At 34.4% G+C, this 18,035-nt stretch overlaps 1 protein-coding gene across 1 annotated transcript in view; it reads left to right on the plus strand.

Moving 5' to 3' along the window:
* PCDH7 (protocadherin 7) overlaps positions 1-18,035 on the plus strand; it is a 310,621-nt gene that overhangs the window by 162,050 nt on the left and 130,536 nt on the right. The window lies entirely within an intron of this gene.

Below are 18,035 nucleotides of genomic sequence, written 5' to 3' on the forward strand. Positions count from 1 at the left end.
AAATAAATTATTGTATGTCAAAGTGTATAGATTTTTGATAAACAATGAAATAATGGGTTTGCTAATCCAATTGGAATTGGTGGGTATATGCAAGAAGGGTGGTATATTGTCTGTTATAGAATGAATGAATTAGTTTGGCTAAGTGCATGTTTTAGTTTTTCAGAGATTACAGCACTGGGTAATTGTTCCTTGGTTTTTGTCTTTCCTGAGATAGGCATGTTGACCCAATAAAAAGATATTATTCTCCATGGTAAGATATTGCCAAATCTAGTATGTGTGACTGAAGAATGGCTACAGCAGTCTACATATGCTTGCAATGTATAACCCAACAGCAAATGACTAATTGACCAAAAAGGAAGATGGTGTCATCCATCTAAAAAGAAGATACGTTAGGTTATGTATGTACATAAGTGTGTGTCTATATATTCTCCTTGGTTGTTTACATGAATATATCTCTTTACATTTCAATTTTCTGGGTGTGTGGTAAGGGAGAAAGTGATACTGGTATTACTAGAAAAATGTCAGAAAAAAGTTTCTAGACTTTGTACCTAAATTGGGATGATTATTTTATTGTCTGTTTTGTAGCGAGATTTTGTGGTTAAGATAATGAAACTAAACAATTTGTTAATACCCTTGGACATGTAGCAGTGCAGTAGATTGCTAGACATAAAATTCTGACTTCAGAAAGTATGCTAACATGGAGTATGCCTGAACCATATTGGGAAAACTGTAGAGTCACATCTGAATATCATTTTTAATATATTTGGTAGTCAGTGAAAATCATCACACTTACTGAAGTGTAATTGAAAATAAAAAGTGCTTGAGCAGTGTCAAAAGTTAAAGCAAACCAGTTTATTTAAATTTTTTGTGGTTTTGATGCGAAAACTGGCATTGCATTCTAATAATTAAAGTATTTTAGACATTACTTTGATTTTTTTGAAAGGTAGTAATTTATATTTGGTAGGATAAATTTGTTGGATTCAGTTTTAAAAGTAGTTTTGTATAGATAGAATAGGCAGAATAGATAGAAACATAGAGCTAGACAAGTATGAATGAATAAATGAATGAAAACAAAATTACTATTAAAAAAAAAATTGCATGGCAGGACTTGCATATCAGCAATCAGGAATTCCTTCTCCTTTATAAAACCTTGAACTGAGACCTTTGAAAGGTGGGTGACATTGTGATGAAAATTATACTTTACAGACTTTTGCATTTTGCTGTCACATTTTAAAAACAAGATTTGAACAGTGGCATGTCATCTGCCTCCAGAAATTTTTGTTAACATTAATCTTTAAATAATGACAGAACAGGATGGAATGTACTTTTGTTCCTCCATATATGTAATATCTGACATCTGAGTGAGAGTTTTCTGTGATCGGATTCTTAAGTCCACTTGTATTTTAACTATTTTAAGCACAACTGTATTGTTCAAATTCTGATAAAGTAATCTTCAATATTAATGGATCATTCTGACAGAAATAGAATTGGAATTGAAATCTGTCAAGTGTTCATTTGTCACATTTAATTGGAATCTTGGTAATCTGCAGTGTTTAGCTTGGTTAGGTTTTAATCAGAATTTGTACTGGATTTTCATGCAGATTTTCCATGGAAACAGCACTTTGGAAGCTATCTTATTTATTAATTTTTATTACTTGACATATTTACCATTTAATTTCAGTTGGTGTGAAACAATGCAGTTATAACTAATTGCTCTGGATTTCCTTTCATTTTAAAGTTTGAAATGATAATTTTCAGCACAGTACGCTAAACCCTCTGATACATTTGATACTTTTTTTTTGCAAGCTAAGATGACTAAGGAAAACAAGTGATTTTTGTAGTTAAGGCAAATGTAAGAAGGTTGAGTTCGCAGTAAAAGTAAATAGGAAATTCGGCTTTCTGTTTGCTGGTAAGAGGCCTCTTTCTATTTTCCAGGATAAAATGCTGGAAACAAAAAAAAAAGGGCAAGGGGGTTGGTTTTCTTAGAATATGCTGTACATTACCTACCAGCCTACATGGCTGTCAGATGAAGATTGAAGTTTTGTTCTGATGATTAGCTGTGGTATCAGATGCAAGAGAAGAAAAAAAAGGGGGAAGAAAAAAAGAAATGTTAGCAGATTGACTGTGAAAATTCAGTATGCAAAGATCTTGTTAATTAGTAAAATCTGCAGAACCAGAAGTAACTTCTGAGTTAATTTATCCCCTGCCCTTGGAGCTTTCCTTACAGGGAAATTCTGCTCATATGTGCTGCCTTCTTCTCTAATTTTGCTGTTAGAACGGCACTCTCTTAACGTAAATTGCACAATAATTTTCTTGAGAACATTTTTATTACATTCGTATTTGTATATCAGGGGTAAAGACATTACCATGGTAAATGAGTTTCCTGGTCTTTTAGTCATAGTCTTCTGTTTTTGACAATGTGTAATACCACATATCTCAGAGGAAAGTTAAAAATCCCCCTGTGGCAGATACTTCCAGAATTACGTATCCTCCTGACTCTATCAGTTAATAGTCACCATGTGCTTTAAATTATGGTTTTCTAAATATTACTATTATTATTATTATTATTGATGATGATGATAATACTAATAGTAATAAAGAACCTAATTTAACACAAGTCATTAGCCTTCTTCAAGTTACTGGCCTGAAGGATATCTTTCAACAGGAAATTCCTCTGAAGGCTATCAAAATTGTTTTATTTTTATTTGCTTTTTTCTCCTATTTAACAGTTTTAGTGACTGTTCCTTTTTATCATTATGACAAAGATCATGGAAGTATTCCATTTTACTTTTAAAATACTGTGGATTATTATATTTTCTTATAATTTATCTTTCCTCTGAACTATATATATTCCTAGGTTTTTCATTCTTTGATCATCATGTACCTGTTACTTTTTTCTTTCCATGAACTTCTATTTCTTCTAATTTAGGTAGGGACAGCTGGAGATGTATTCTCACCATTTGAGGATTGGACAATGCAGCCTTTTCAAATTAATCCCTGTGTTATTATGTACACATACAATCTCTAAGCAGAGCTTTTCATTGTTCTGTTTCATGTCCGTTCACCTGGTTCTGTCAGGTCTCTCATGTTTCTTGCAGCCATCTTGGAAATATTTCATTATATTCAATTTTTCTCAGATTTCTATATACTTAATATTTATTTATACGTGTAGTGGCCTAATCAGTTTTATTTTTTGTTTAATTTAGCTAGAGTACCTATAGCAGTGAAACTGTGGTACTGTAGATTTTGGCTCACATATTCTTCCCTGGAGATTTGTTTCCATGCAGTCATAATTAGACTGTTAGCCACGCCTAAGGTGCCTGCATTAAAGCTAGCTCAGGTATTTCTACATGATCGTATCTTTGGTCTGCAGCACAGCATTTTAAGTTAACCCATGTTTCAGTATCGAATACGTAAGAGTTGGAGAATAGCAGTCATCTCTGAAAGAAGGAAAATAGGGTAATGGTTTACAGCTTCCATTTTTACAGGGGGAAATGGAGTAAAGAAAGATTAAGTGACATGTCTGAAGTCACAAAGGAGGTAAGGGGCAGAGCTTGAAAAGGAGCTCAGAATTTTTGTGATTCAGATACTTGACTCCCACAAAGAAATCAGTAGATAAGTTACACTCTGGCTGACACATGAAGAACTAAAAGGCAAGGAAGAGAAGTGCCTTATCTCCGTTCATATAGTCTGATAATATGCTATGTTCTCAATGGCAGTTTCAGATTTAGACCGTAAGTGTCAAAGTTCCACTGTCAATATAGAGAAGGGGTTCATGGTATGTGAGATGATGACTTGAAAATGTGAAAGGAATTTTGACAATTAATAAATGTAATTAATTTTATTTACAAGAGCATTCTCTCACTTTTTCTTGTAAAATAGAATATTAATCTATTCTTTGGACCAAAGTGTTAATAAAATGAAAAAAAGAATCATTAGTTTACAGAATCCATTTTTACAGAATCCATGTTTACAGAATCCATTTCCCTTTAGCTTTTTGCAGTGCAAATAATACAGGTTAATGTTCTTGAAGACTTAAATGTCCTTGTTGTAAACATTGCAAACTAGACATTCATTGTCTTATTCCATAGAATTACTGTACTTTTGCAGTTCCCATTATTTTCAGATGTTCTGTTCTCTTGAATTCAGGTCCTAAAATTGCATGTGAATAATTTTGCTTTTAATACTGTGTCCTGAAAATTTTAATGTAAGTAGTCCATCTGAGAGGTTGAGTCAGTAAAGGTTTCCAATGTAGTGATTACATGCTAATAGTTCCTTTTTTGGTTTGTTTCTTCTTCCAGTGGTGCTACATCCACTTTTTCTTAAATGTTACCCTGCATGCATGAACCCAAAATACCAGAAATTGCTGCACAAATTACTATATAATACATATATATAAGAATTCTTATCCTTGTTTCTGATAAATCCTAACCTGTAATTAGGCACACAGTGAACTCTGGATTCTGTAAACGTAGCAACATGTATAGGTAATGTTTTGGAACACATACATACTCAGTGATGGATTGTCTTGAGCCAGTTTGTTTTGAGAATAGAGTATTCTGCTAAGACCTATAAAAAGACATTTTATAAGAGGAAAAAAAAACCCCAGTGTCTAAGGCAGAAGACATGCTGTGCAGGGATCCCTGTTATACTACTGTAGTCTTATGTAAGGCAATGAACCTGGCTGGGAAGAACACTGGCTCTTTTCCTCTGTGAATTTTTTTCCTTTTTAATCTTCTACCATGTTCCTTTAGATGACCTTACCCCATATGTCTGTGAGTTTCTTCAGCAGAATATGTGGTTTGCTAACTTAAATGCACAGTAATACTTCAAGTTTCAAAACTATATGGTATTTGTTCTTTATTTGCATTTTGTATCGTTATATATGTATACTTACAGCAGAAATGAAGGAAGTGTAGTTTGATTGTGTTACAAATTCCTAGTGCCGATATATAATTTTACATATATTTTTACTTTATTAGGTTAATAACATACTATGGAAGGACAAGCAATTATTTTAGGTTGTGCATTATATGTCATTGCACTAAGGCTTATTGTATCTTATCTACTATGTTTACATTGTACTTCAAATGCATAATGCAAAGTAAAGGACCAAATATAGGCCAACTGTGAGCAGAAATATTTCTCACTGGAGCTGCCAGAATAGTATATTGTTTATGTCCTCTCTCCTTACCTTTTTATTCTCCAAGACTGTGCAGAGAAATACCAACAACTTCTGTATGCTATCTGTTCATGAAGTATACCTGAGTATCTCTGTGAATTGTTTTCAGCTTGATCAGAATTTTGGCTGTTCAGAGAATGTATGCTTGGATCTGCTGGAATCACAGAAGGAATGCATGTTTCTGCATTGGAAATCCACCCCTACACATTGATAAGAAAGCTAACAAATTATTCAGCATTTTTCTGATTTTCTAGATAGCATTGTTATTTCTCTTGCTGTTCTTTGTCTGTTGCTTTCCCATTGTATTTGCTCCAATTCCTTGTGTGCTTCATAGTGAGGAATAGTATATGGCTCTTTTTTTTTTTAAGCTGTATTACAAGATTGCTTCCTCCACTCCTGATGACAGGATCCTGCTCTTAAAAATAAAATACAGCAATAATTGTTCACCACTCTTAAAAGCAGTATATTGATATCAGACAACTTGAACTACCATTTACTAAAACTTAGCTTTCTTCTATTACCTTTAAAATAGGAAATCCATATTACATTCCATCAGTTTTTAATCAATAATTTGAAAATGGAGAAAGACTTTGGATTCTTAAAGAACCATTCCTGCAGTTATATCTGTTAGGATGAGGCAGTGAGGGAAGGGTTTATATGTGCACGTGGGTGTGCACACATGTACACATCTTGGTGAGTCAGTTCTTACTGCAAATACTCATGAGAGGTAGACAGTTGCACTTACATAACCTGTCTCATCTATCGATTTCAAATCAATTCGCTGAGATGGGTATGAAAGAACATAGTAAACTAAGAAGTGGAGAACTAAGTCATCAGAAAGTGAAGCAGTATGTCCAATGCCATGCTATGAATTGATCTTTCATCTGGTAATTGATCCAAACACTGCTGACCCCTCAAAAAGTAATAATTTGAACAACAACTTCCAGCTTGCAGTCAAGTTGATGAGGGTTTTGCTATTGACTTAGTGGTGTTAGGCTTTTGTCCAAGTCCTCCGCGCCAGCTGCTAGCTCAGGCTGCCTCCCACTGATGCCGACTGCAGAACTCCCTTTGATACTGTCAGAGTCCTAAATGTAGACAGAGGACAAAATACATTCCAGAATTTACAGAGTCAAGGAAGAAGAGACATCTGGTTTATGAATGGATTATTTAGGAACCTTTGCATCCATGGCAGCCTCTTTCCTGGAAAAAATCTAATGCAGATAGTAAATGGAAATTTATTTTTCCTCAGTTCAGAGGAGCCCTTTCAGCATACTGTATTTTCCCAGTTTTCTATTTGTATTTAATGACAGTTTCTTCAGTTTCCTGGACAACATTAGATCTTTCTGTCGCTTCTAATCTTCGGGTATAAAGAAGATCCAGAAGAAGTCCCTTATAGGGTTATTTCTCCATTTCAGTGAAAAATACATTTTGTTCTCTACTGCTGGTTCCCAACTACCGTTCTATTTATTTATTTATTTAATAGTCATTGCAGCAAATGTCAATATTTTATCATATAGTACTTTCATAAAATACATAATCTTACTACTTTTGTCTTTCTCATACAAGTTTGATGCTTTGGCTTTGATGTTTTAAAAGCTGGGCTAGATTTTCCAATATACAAAAAAAGACTGATTAAATTAAGAGAAGAATCTGATTCAGAACAAAAATCTGACTGTATTTTCAAAATGGTGTGCTTGGAATGAAGGGACAAGAGCATGTCTAATTGGCCACACAGTTGAATCATAACATTCACAAAGATTTGTTTTTAAAAATCTGCAAACAAATTCAAATCAGAAGCATATTAAACTGGCATGTGCCCATCTATGTCATGAACAAAAATGTAAATGTTAACTACCCTTGTTATATTAAAACTTTGGGTAAAAGTGGAGTGCAAATATACAGAACAGATAGTTATTACCCCAAGTTATTGATGTATACATCAATGGCATTTTCACATCTAAGTAATGTAACTTCTTAAAGTGTTCTTTTTTGTTTCTTTTTAAAATAATGTAATTTGTAATAAAGATTTGTAAAATGTAAAGTTCAGTGTGACAAAACATAGAAGAACATTTAAAAGAGATAAAAAGACTCAACCTTATATTTCTTTTTACATCCAAACCTGAAATTTTACATTTTTTTCAGCCTGTAGCTTATCTAAGCAACTCAAAAAAGTTTACTGAATGCAGTTTGGCAGAGGGGGATTTATGTGCTGATGTGTGAATTCAGAGTTAGAACAGCAAGTCTACTTATCTAGTTGCTACATAACTTAATTCTTCAAGTCTAATCATAATCTGGAAAGGTTCATGGTCCTGGCAGTATTCCTGTGTGCCAGGCTTCCACAGAACTATTAATGAGTCCCGTATATGGGAAACCCAACCAGTGTATAGAGTCAGACCAACGATCATCTGGTGGCCAAAATAGGGTGCTCAGGGAAGAATATAGCAGGGCAAATAAATGGATTAGTCTTTCAAGTATTCTCCTATATATCAACAGTTTGTGACTCAGATTCCCTGAGCCAGATACAGTGAATTTAATAACCTTTATGGACTTATAGACACAAATATGTCCAGTTTCTGTTAAGAATGCATGCAACTATTAATATCTCTTTTTCCTAATGAGGGTTTTTAAGGAATTGTGTGTCCCATTAGTCTTGTATTGGGCAAAGGAAAAATAAACTTGCTAGCCTGGTAGGGACCAGTAGATACGCATTTTCTAATGAGAATGTTTTGCTTTGTACCCATAATGATTTTTGCTGTTGTCTCTGGAAGTACTTTTTTCTGTTGCTATTTAATTTCCTAAGAACAGCAAGTAATTTATGCAGGAAAACAGAAATAAATAAGGTCTGAAAAACAAAGATTGAAAGGAAGCGTGTGTATTTCTTACGTATTTTAGCAAATATTAATGTCAGGTTAGTATGCCAAAATCTACAGAATGGTATTTAAAGGAATTAGAAGCCCCAGTATAATATGTGACATCTGGAGTTCTGAAAGTTTTATTTTATGGGAGGTAATTGCTTTTCAGAGAAAAGTAACAATTTCTTTAGCGACCAGAGGATTTCAAGGACAGCATAATATAAATTCAGACATTTAAGCATTTATGAATATTACTGTAGTATCATCTATATGTGCTTTTTTGCCTCAGCAGCAGCATAGCATTCAATGTGAATGTCAAATGGTTGAATATCTAAAAAATAATCATGGTATATGCTAGAAGAAGACAAATATTGCGATTTTTAAAAAAATTATACCAATTTATTAGTACAGTAGTTTAAAATAAAATTCCAGAGGAGGTTGACTTGTTTTAGGCAAAGAACAATAACAACAAAACCCCCAATAACAACAAAAAAAAAGGATTTTAGGCTCCAATACAATTTTTATGCACAGATAAAAGCAAAAGCAAAGTCAACTTTTATTATGTGAGAAAATGTATTTTAGTAATCTGCTTTTTATTAGGGATTTTTTGTTTCTTTTTTTTTTACTTTAGACTGTAGTATTAAATTCTAATAATACTAATTTCAAACCTTGTATCACAGTTAACTTGGAACACGCTATTAGAAATAAATTCGCATCAATGATTGATCCATTCATGTTTAAAAGAGCTGTCCATTTTCATGCTGCTTTTAAGAACTATAGAAAGGACAAATACATCTCTCAGTAAATAATAATAAAAAAGGGTTTTTTTTGACACATGATTTAGATGTATGCTTCTTTCTACCATATAAAATAACTGAAATTAAGACATGAGTGTAAATTTCTGTTTGGATGATAGAAGAAGGAAAATGCAAAGACAGTGAAGGAAGAACAGTATTGATGGAGTTAACTTATTTTGATGGTTGCATGCTCTCTTGCAACCAAACAAACGTGCCCATACCGGCTTTCCCAACTTGCTTGTCTTAACCTGTTTTTTGCTATATCTAAGGAACAAATCAACTCTAAAGAGCCCTGGAGGGACACTTGTTCTTTTACTAAGCAATCTGCATTATTTCATCAACAAGGGAAGTAAAATCAAAGTGTATCATATCTAAAACTGCATGTAAACAAGACATAGGACAAGTTTGCATGAAAGTGGGGTTTTTTCCTATGATTTTATGGCAAATTTGTTTTCTTGATCCAAGGTCTATTTCTGAGACTGTAACAGTGCTATAAAGACCAGTAGTGTCCATAGAGGGGAAAGGCTTTTTAAATTAAATCTCAGGAAACCTAAAAGTGTGTGGTACTTTTGTCCTGCTGTCCTACTGTCTTTAAACTCTTTCAGCTGCACTGTAGATTGTTCTCTTATGTAGGGTTATTTTGCTCACAATTAATTCATATTGTCTTTGAAGAGGATAATCTGTGTCCCTTTTTTGGGCAGTGCAATGATGTTTACATTATCATGAGATGTTAAACTAACACCAGTAGAATTTGACACAGCAAGCTTTTGTTACGAAGAGAAGGCAAAGAGATCTGATGTAATTTTGCCTTCCATTGGTGTTAGCTAATAACAGAAACTTCTCTAAGTGGAGCATAGGAATCCTTTTGTTTTCTTTAACACAATATTTGAGAAATAAACTTATGTATTGTATGTTATTTTATTAATATCTTTCAATGTTTAATTCCATTAGCAGTGGCTACCATTCCCTGCTACCGAATTACATAATTTGTGCTAACATTCTTTTCATATTCTGCCATGTATTACAATAATAATACAGGGATTATTGTGATATGCTAGTAGATTTGTAAGCTCTGGAAATGTGCTTGGTTTAGCTGTCTGGTATACAGCCACAGTTCAAGTACATAAGAGAGTAACAAAATAGTTAACCAGTTATTTTCTAGATTTCTAGTGGTTGTCAGGGTGAGGGGATTAAGCAGCCGAAAGAAGAGTAACCATGAGTGACGTCATTACATATGCTGATTTTTAAAATGCAAGCAATCTAAGAATTTTAATTGTGTTTGAGGATGTCTGATTCAATGCCCCACAGCACAATTAAGATGCTGTATTCAGTGCAGTTTCATTATTCATTTAAAATGGTTTTGGGGAAAAAAAGTGGGCAAAGATGGTTAAAATGAAATCTTCTGCTTAAAAATATGTAACAAAAGTTTTTATGCTTACTGAAAGTTTGTAATAGCATGATGATAAAAATTTTGTAATGACGTGTAAAGCATATAAGAAAATATTTGGGCTGTCCTGGAGCACTGAAAAAATGGTGATTGATCCATTTGACAATATGCAAGGAACCTGCACGGTATGACTCACAAGTCATACAGAACCTGCACGTATGACTCACATCCTTCCTGAGATCCTGTTTCCAACATGTTGGTGTACAGAGTACAATGAGCTGGCAGAGGAAAGAAACAGCATGGGCTTTGGTTCTACTCTTAGCATGCCCTGGCCAAAACTCTCACATTTTACCAGTTAGCATAGGCCTGAGGAAACCTGAAAGAAAAACAGGATTTAATAATTTTGACACCATATGTTATCCTTTTTTTTTTTTTCAGAAGAGAGTGTAAAATTATCTATTCTGCCCATAGTTCTCTACCTGGGTGACACCAAGGGTGAAGGGGAAAGCGTGGTAGGAAAAAAAAAAATCAAATTTTAATCTGTACCAAAATGTCTTTCTGTCTTTTTTGATATGAGGGACTCAACAACAGTGTGCAAAGGGCATGAGTAGAATTTATCTGTCCCACCCTTAGTTTCCACCTATACTGGAAGTGGCTATATCTGCAGAATTAAACTTCAGGAAATAACAATGGCGTAAGAAGCTGGCTCATGGACAGACCCTGATGAAGGAAAGTAGTCTGAGAGAGGCATTCATGCTAGATTTTATAAATGGCAATACAGAGGACAGGCTCCATACTGCCACAGTGCACTGTTCCTAACAAAGGATGTTCCTTAGAGGCATAGCTCACTTGCCAGGAGCATAGATATGGAAACTTGAGACACAGTCAGATCTAATCTCACAAATAGTAAGGGGAGAATACAGAAAAACTCAAGATGCCCCCAAAGGTTCAGATAAGTGAATATTTTTCTCTTGCTCTTCTCTTCAAAAGGAAACAACTGCCTTTAGCTTTTACCAGGTAGAGTCCCACATGCTATTGCTCATGCTATGAATTTTAAGTGGAAAAACTTTTCCAAAACATAAAGACCTTATCCTGAAGTTTCTTGATAAATGCTGTATTAACTGAGGAACTTAAGGAAGTTATAAAACTAAACCATTTTCTTTAACACAGTTCTTCTCTATCTGGTACTGATGTTTTTGCTGCCACATGTAACCGACTCACTCTTAGAAGGTGCTTTTTCAGAAGGGCCTAAGTAAACAAACTGTACTGACAAGACAAATTTGTTTATTACTGTGAAGATAAATAGTAAAAGAATTGAATCAAGCCCAGGTCAGTAGCGATAGAAAGTCATTACTCTAAGGTGGCAGTTAGGTGGCTTGTGTAAAATGAGTTAGCACTTGGAGAATATTACCTACTGGAGAGGTGCTTATGCCCCCAAAAGCATTAACTAGCATCCTGGTTGACACTGTTAGCTAAGGAAAGAGGATAGCTAAGAACAAGGAAAAAGGATCTGATAAGTACATTAGTCTTTGAATAGCAATGGCTGCCAAGTGCTGCTGTCTTGGCTGGCTTTATATCATGGATGAAGTGTTCTGTCTACTCACAACCTGGCACTTCCCATTATCATTAGGTTTATGTGGGAATAGAAAATCCACCTAGGATTGAATTTCAACAATGGATTAAAATAGTTTACTAAACAGAATAGTAGTGAGGGAGACTAGTCAAGGCATAAGCTTCAAAGCAGAATTGGTTCCTGTATTTCCTAGCACTTGCATTAACCTAATTTTAAATGTTCTTAAGTGAAGGGACTCCTTCAAGTTCAGATCACCCCAATATAAAGAGGTTTTGTAATGCTACTACAATTAAAAAATGCTAACTCTTGCCTCTTGGAAAGTAATAGTACTTTATAGTAGTGGAACTCAGGAGTGCTTGCATTCTGTTAGCTGAAAATAAATTCAGTTTTTTTCTGCCAAGAAGGGGTGGGAACCAGAATGGAATAAACAAATTGTTTTTTCTTGTCTCAAGATTTTCGACCAATTCTGCTCTCCTGCAGAAAGGAACTTTTTTTCCTAAATTTTACCATATTTGTTCATTACTCTCTCTCACAAACATGTCTTGGAACCATCTTGTACTGTGATTTTCCCAGTGCCTTGACTACCTGTTTGATAAATAATCCCATCTTTGTCCAGTTATATAAATACACATATATATGCATATGAATGTATACAATGTAGTTTCTAAATAGGTCTAGAGAGAACAAGCAAACATGAAGAAACCCCATTAAAAGTGCCTTTTAAAATGTTTTTGCTGTGTACACTGACATATTCTTGGAGACCAGAGAATCCCTGTGTTATGCCTCATAATGTGGCCTCGGAATCTCTGATATCTTGAGCACTGAGAGGGCTTTCTGGGACTTGCCTGCATCATCTCTTTCACTACTAATCCTGAAAGGATTATTCATATACAACAACTAACTCATAAGCTCATTTAGACAGTCTAAATCTGAGCTACTTTTACCTTTCCACATCTCACACAGGACTAAAATTTCCTTAACGCAATGCTACAACAGTCACTTCTTTTTCCACAGGAGCTATAGTCTGCACAAGGGAAAAAGTATTTAAGCATACAGTATTTCTGAGTTTCAGCTATAAGGAGATAGATTAAAACTTCATCCACACTACTATAGCAACTGTGTAAAGAAGGGAATTACAACCATTAGAAACAGCTAAATATAGTTCCATCCTTAAGGCCCTATATTTTGCAACTGCTCTTCACTTAACTAACACTTTATACTGTGACACAGTGAAAGCACTGCAAGTAGAATCATAGGATCATAGAATCACTTAGGTTGGAAAAGGCCTTCAAGATCATCAAGTCCAACCGTTGATGTAGCACTGCCAAGTCCACCACTAAACCATGTCCCTAAGCACCACATCTACATGTCTTTTAAATACCTTCAGGGACGGTGACTCAACCACTTCCTGGGGCAGCCTGTTCCAAGGCTTGACAACCCTTTTGTGAAGAAATTTGTCCTAATATCCAATCTAAACTTCCCCTGGCACAACTTGAGGCCATTTCCTCTCGTTCTATCACTTGTTGCTTGGAAGAAGGGACTGACACCCACCTCACTACAACCTCCTTTCAGGTAGTTGTAGAGAGCGATAAGGTCTCCCTTGAGCCTCCTTTTCTCCAGGCTAAACAACCCCAGTTCCCTCAGCTGCTCCTCATAAGACTTGTGCTCTAGACTCTTCACCAGCTTCGTTGCCCTTAGTACTAGAATCTGTTCAACCAGGCAAGCCATTATTTATGGGTTGCGGATGACTAGAGTGTAACTAATGCTACCAGTAGGGTTGTAGAATGGTAGGAAATATCTAAACCTGTTATATTTTATGCTTATTCGATTACAGATGCTTTGGACCAAATACTAACTGTATGCTAGAACACACTGTGTAAATCCCACAAGTCTTGAGCTGCTCACATATGTAATAGAATATTAATGTCAGAAGTTTTGGAAAGCCTCCATAAGAAAAACAGAAAACAGATTGACCTCAAAACAACATATAAACCTATACAGTTTTGTGATAGTTTTTATTTACCTTCATATATTTTCATTTTTATTTGCTATATTTCTGTGCTTCATTCTTAACACCTGAAGGCTAGATTTTTTTTTGTGTGTGTGTTCCTCCTAACTCCCAGAGATGGGACTTTAGCAAAAATAACAAAATTCTGCAAGCTGGCACTTATGTGCCACAAGACACTCCTCTAGGAAGCATAGAGGAAAACCTGTAGTTCATCAAGATGATTCCTAAAGATAATTAAATTTACAAATTTTCTCACTATAATGTCGTGTGTATTGTGAAAGACTGCTTACATTTTTTACTTCCATCAGTCTTAGCTACATATACAGTCAGTTCTGAAAAAGTGTGACTTTTTCTCTTTTAGCATTACATGAAATGCTGCTGACTTTACTGAGAGTTGTGGTGCTTTGTGTCATGGAAAAATCTGGCAAAATATGCAATGTCTGTGCCTTTTAAGCCTCTGATCACTGGGATGCAATCTGAAAAGAATGACAAATGTTGAGACTTTTAAAATTATTTTTAAGGAAAGCACAAAGAGAACTCTTTTATTTTGGTTTTCCTCAGCTTTCTGGCAGGTATGACTTTTATGGAAGTTTTAGTGTATTTTCTAATCTCTGAGATCTGAACTTGGACAGCCTTCGAAATCTTTGCAGTTACTACTATAGCTGTGTAGAAAGAGCTATTCTTATCACCTTAGCAGGAGTGTCTTGCATAGACCCTTCCTTTGGTGAAAAGAGAGAATTAAAACATAAATGCTTTTAAAGCTTCTCTTTGAAATAATAGTTTTTAAAAAATAAAAACTTGGAAAATTATTTACAAGTAAATAAAATGATACGTCCGTTCAAATGGTAAGCAAACTATTAATCAGTGGTTCATCAGCAGCTCAGGTAGCCAAATACTGATCTTTGCAGGGGATGCAGTTGCATCAATGCTGTGTCAGCAAGAAATAAACTGTTTGTACCTTTGAGCCTGACTTAAGAGTTCATTTCACAGCATGAATCGGAATAGATACTGGGAGCTGGAGAGTCTAGGTTCTGCTTTCAGCTCTGCCACAGTCAATGTGAGACAATGAAAAAATTTGTTAATTATAAACCAGTTGCAAAATCCATTTCATAAAATTAATAGGAAGTTCTTCACAAACATCAGTGAGCTTCTCAAAGGGAAACTTGTGATAATTGCAATTTCTATGTAACTATGTAACTTTTCTAAGTAACTATGTTACTTCCAAGTTTTAGTTTGATTAAGTTCAACCTTTGCCCTGATTATTCTCATCATCCAAAGAATCTCTATATTCATGGTGTTTTCCAAGTACAAAATTGTCAGCAAAGGAAAAAAAATATTAAAACTGAAGAAAAAGGAGCTGTAGTGGCTTGATATGGCCCAATACATTCATTTTCCTAAATAAGTATTTTCCCTTAGGGATAAGTGTATTAAATAAGCTAAGCTCTGCATGCATGTCCTATTGGTTTTAGAAGTGAATTGTCAATGCTTAATTCAGACGGAGTTGCTCTGACCCTTTCCAAGCCTTGCTGTTTTTTTTTCCCCAAGAGGTTCTTTATTGTTAATAAGTATATCTAGTATCTGGGGCAGGGGGAAGAAGTTTGCAAAGCTTCCACTACTCCAGCAGCATTCCTGAAAGGCCTTTCCTTTCTTAACACTGAACTTTCATGCAGTGCAGTAGTTTTCAGGAGAACTGGGGGAAGTGTTTGTGTTTTAGGTACTTAGAAAAAATAATCTGTTGAACAATAACTTAATTTTAGTGTAATATATAGGAGTACTATTGCTAGTAATATAACGCAGGTTATTTTGCTGAATGTTTTAGTAGGCTTAAGGGATAATTACCCTTTTGTTACGCATGAAGAAATAGCTAACACTGTAATTAAGACAATGTTAAATCATCCTTGCAGGTGCTTTAAAAATTTTTTTTGAAGCTTTCTGATAAAAGTGGCAGTCTATTCTCTGATAGTGTTGGAGTTCAAAGCAAGAAGCAGTGCCATTAGTAAAGATGTGTATTAGTGAAGATGTCTCACTGCTTCAGAGAAGCAGATTTATGTTTGAGTTGGGTTTTTTAATAAGTTTAAAGATCCTACATCTTTTGCATAACTTTCAGAAACATACTAGTCAACATAGCTGTAGCTTTTTGATTCTTATAATTGCCATAAGAAATAAATAAACTTGCAGCAGATAATTATATGACAACAGTATAACTACTAATGTGAAAATGACTTCAACAAAAGTAAGTTTCAGCATTAATTATAATAAATGAGATTCTTTAGCTGGAGAGAATGAAAAGGGCATTTTTTATTTATACTAGGATTATACTTAACGTTTTTCCTACATTTTAAAGTGTCATAAATCTAACATTTTAAATTATTTATGTTTCATTCAATTAAAGGTTAAGTTCAGCTAGCTAAGAATAATCATAATCTAAAGAAGAAAAAGATTTGCATTAAATGCTTCATTATGCAGTTTTTAAAAGAAAATGGATTTTAAGGATTTCAAGCACATAGATACTTTGGTGTACACCGCAATGTTTTTCTATTCTGTCTATTCTGTTAAATTAGAATAGTCTGTTTTGCTTGACTGGTAGATAGGGCTCTGATTCCAGAAGAACATACACACTTCCCTTCCTAGTGCATCTTTACCATGAACCTCTCTATCATTATTTAGTTACTTATGGAAGTGCTTATAGGATCACAGCCTTGGTGAAAGAATTAAAACAGTTTTCATGTAGATGAGAACTCACCCTTATACATTTTTATCTCTTTAAAATACTAGTTTACAAGATTTTCCTATACTCAAGGTGGTATTTTCTAATCCTTCAGTAGAGGTAGTGAAAAAATTAAAATAAAATAAATAAAAAAAAGAAAAAAAGAAGAAAATACTTTCCTTACAAGAAACTTGGATTCTTAGGAGACATCAGCATTCTAAAAGTGAGGTGTTTTGTTTGTTTGAGTCTATTTTTCCTGAAAAAAATTACAGAAATTTTATTTTAGTCAAACTTGATTTAAATAATTTGTATCTCCAGAATTGAATTCTATGTATGAAATGGATTATTCCTCCTTGATATTGCAGGCAATAATAACATACAGTACATTTTTTTATAATCTTTCTTAGTTTGCTTGGGTATGCATACTGTTGAGGTCTTAAGACTTTCCAATCCTTTCTTTTATTCCTTTCTTACATTATTTCACTACTCATTTGGATTATTTTTTTGACAAATGACATAATTTTTGGAGTTAACTTTACATGATATAATTACTTTTTAAATATTTGTATTGTTTTCCTTTATTTTAGTATTATGTGAAAAAAAGGAAGGGAAAATCCAATTAGTTTATAATATATCTTCTCTGGAAAACCAATTTTTTTTTAACTTCTAGTTACATTTGGTAGCTGTGTAAGTTTGGAAATCCTTTGGGCTTTTTTATCCTTGTTCTATAAAGATTTTGTAGTCAGTAGTTGATTATACTAATGGTAAAGGAAATTATTTGACTTCAAGTATTATAAATGGCAAAATACTTATGTCTCTTGTGTTACCATCACCTCATGATGATAATATATCATGTAGCTTATTAGCCTTCCAGGGGTACAAAAATAAAAAAGCAGGACATGCTGCAGGAGAAAAGTTTATATCACTGGCTTATAGTAAAATATCATGCAAACTACTAATAGCAAATGGAGACATCTGTAAAAAATAATTCCTAAGTTTTTTTTCCCAATTAGTTTAGAACATTGAAAATGAAAACTTCAGAGCAAAAACTAAGATAAATATAATAGGTTTTCCTCTGTAACTGCCCTAACCAAATCTACCATGAAAAAGTACACAGGAGAACTAGTAGATAACCTGATACTTTGATTTGCTGGACATTCCCTAATGTCTGTTCTTAGGAGCAAAGGAGGCTGAGGGGCAACCTCCTTGCTCTCTACAGCTTCCTGAGGAGGGGAATTGGAGAGGGAGGTGATGAGCTCTTCTCCCTGGGATCCAGTGACAGGACGCATGGGAATGGTTCAAAGCTGCACCATGGAAGGTTCAGACTGCACATTAGGAAGCATTTCTTTACTGAGAGGGTGGTCAAACACTGGAACAGGCTTCCCAGAAAGGTGGTCGATGCCCCAAGCCTGTCAGTGTTTAAAAGGCATTTGGACAATGCCCTTAATAACACGGTGTAACTTTTGGATGAACTAGATGATTGTTGTAGGTCTTTCCCTTCCTACTGGAACTATTCTATTCTAATTTCA

The sequence above is a fragment of the Haliaeetus leucocephalus genome, unplaced genomic scaffold (assembly GCF_000737465.1).
Source record: "Haliaeetus leucocephalus isolate CR32 unplaced genomic scaffold, Haliaeetus_leucocephalus-4.0 Scaffold545, whole genome shotgun sequence".
Classification (NCBI taxonomy): domain Eukaryota; kingdom Metazoa; phylum Chordata; class Aves; order Accipitriformes; family Accipitridae; genus Haliaeetus; species Haliaeetus leucocephalus.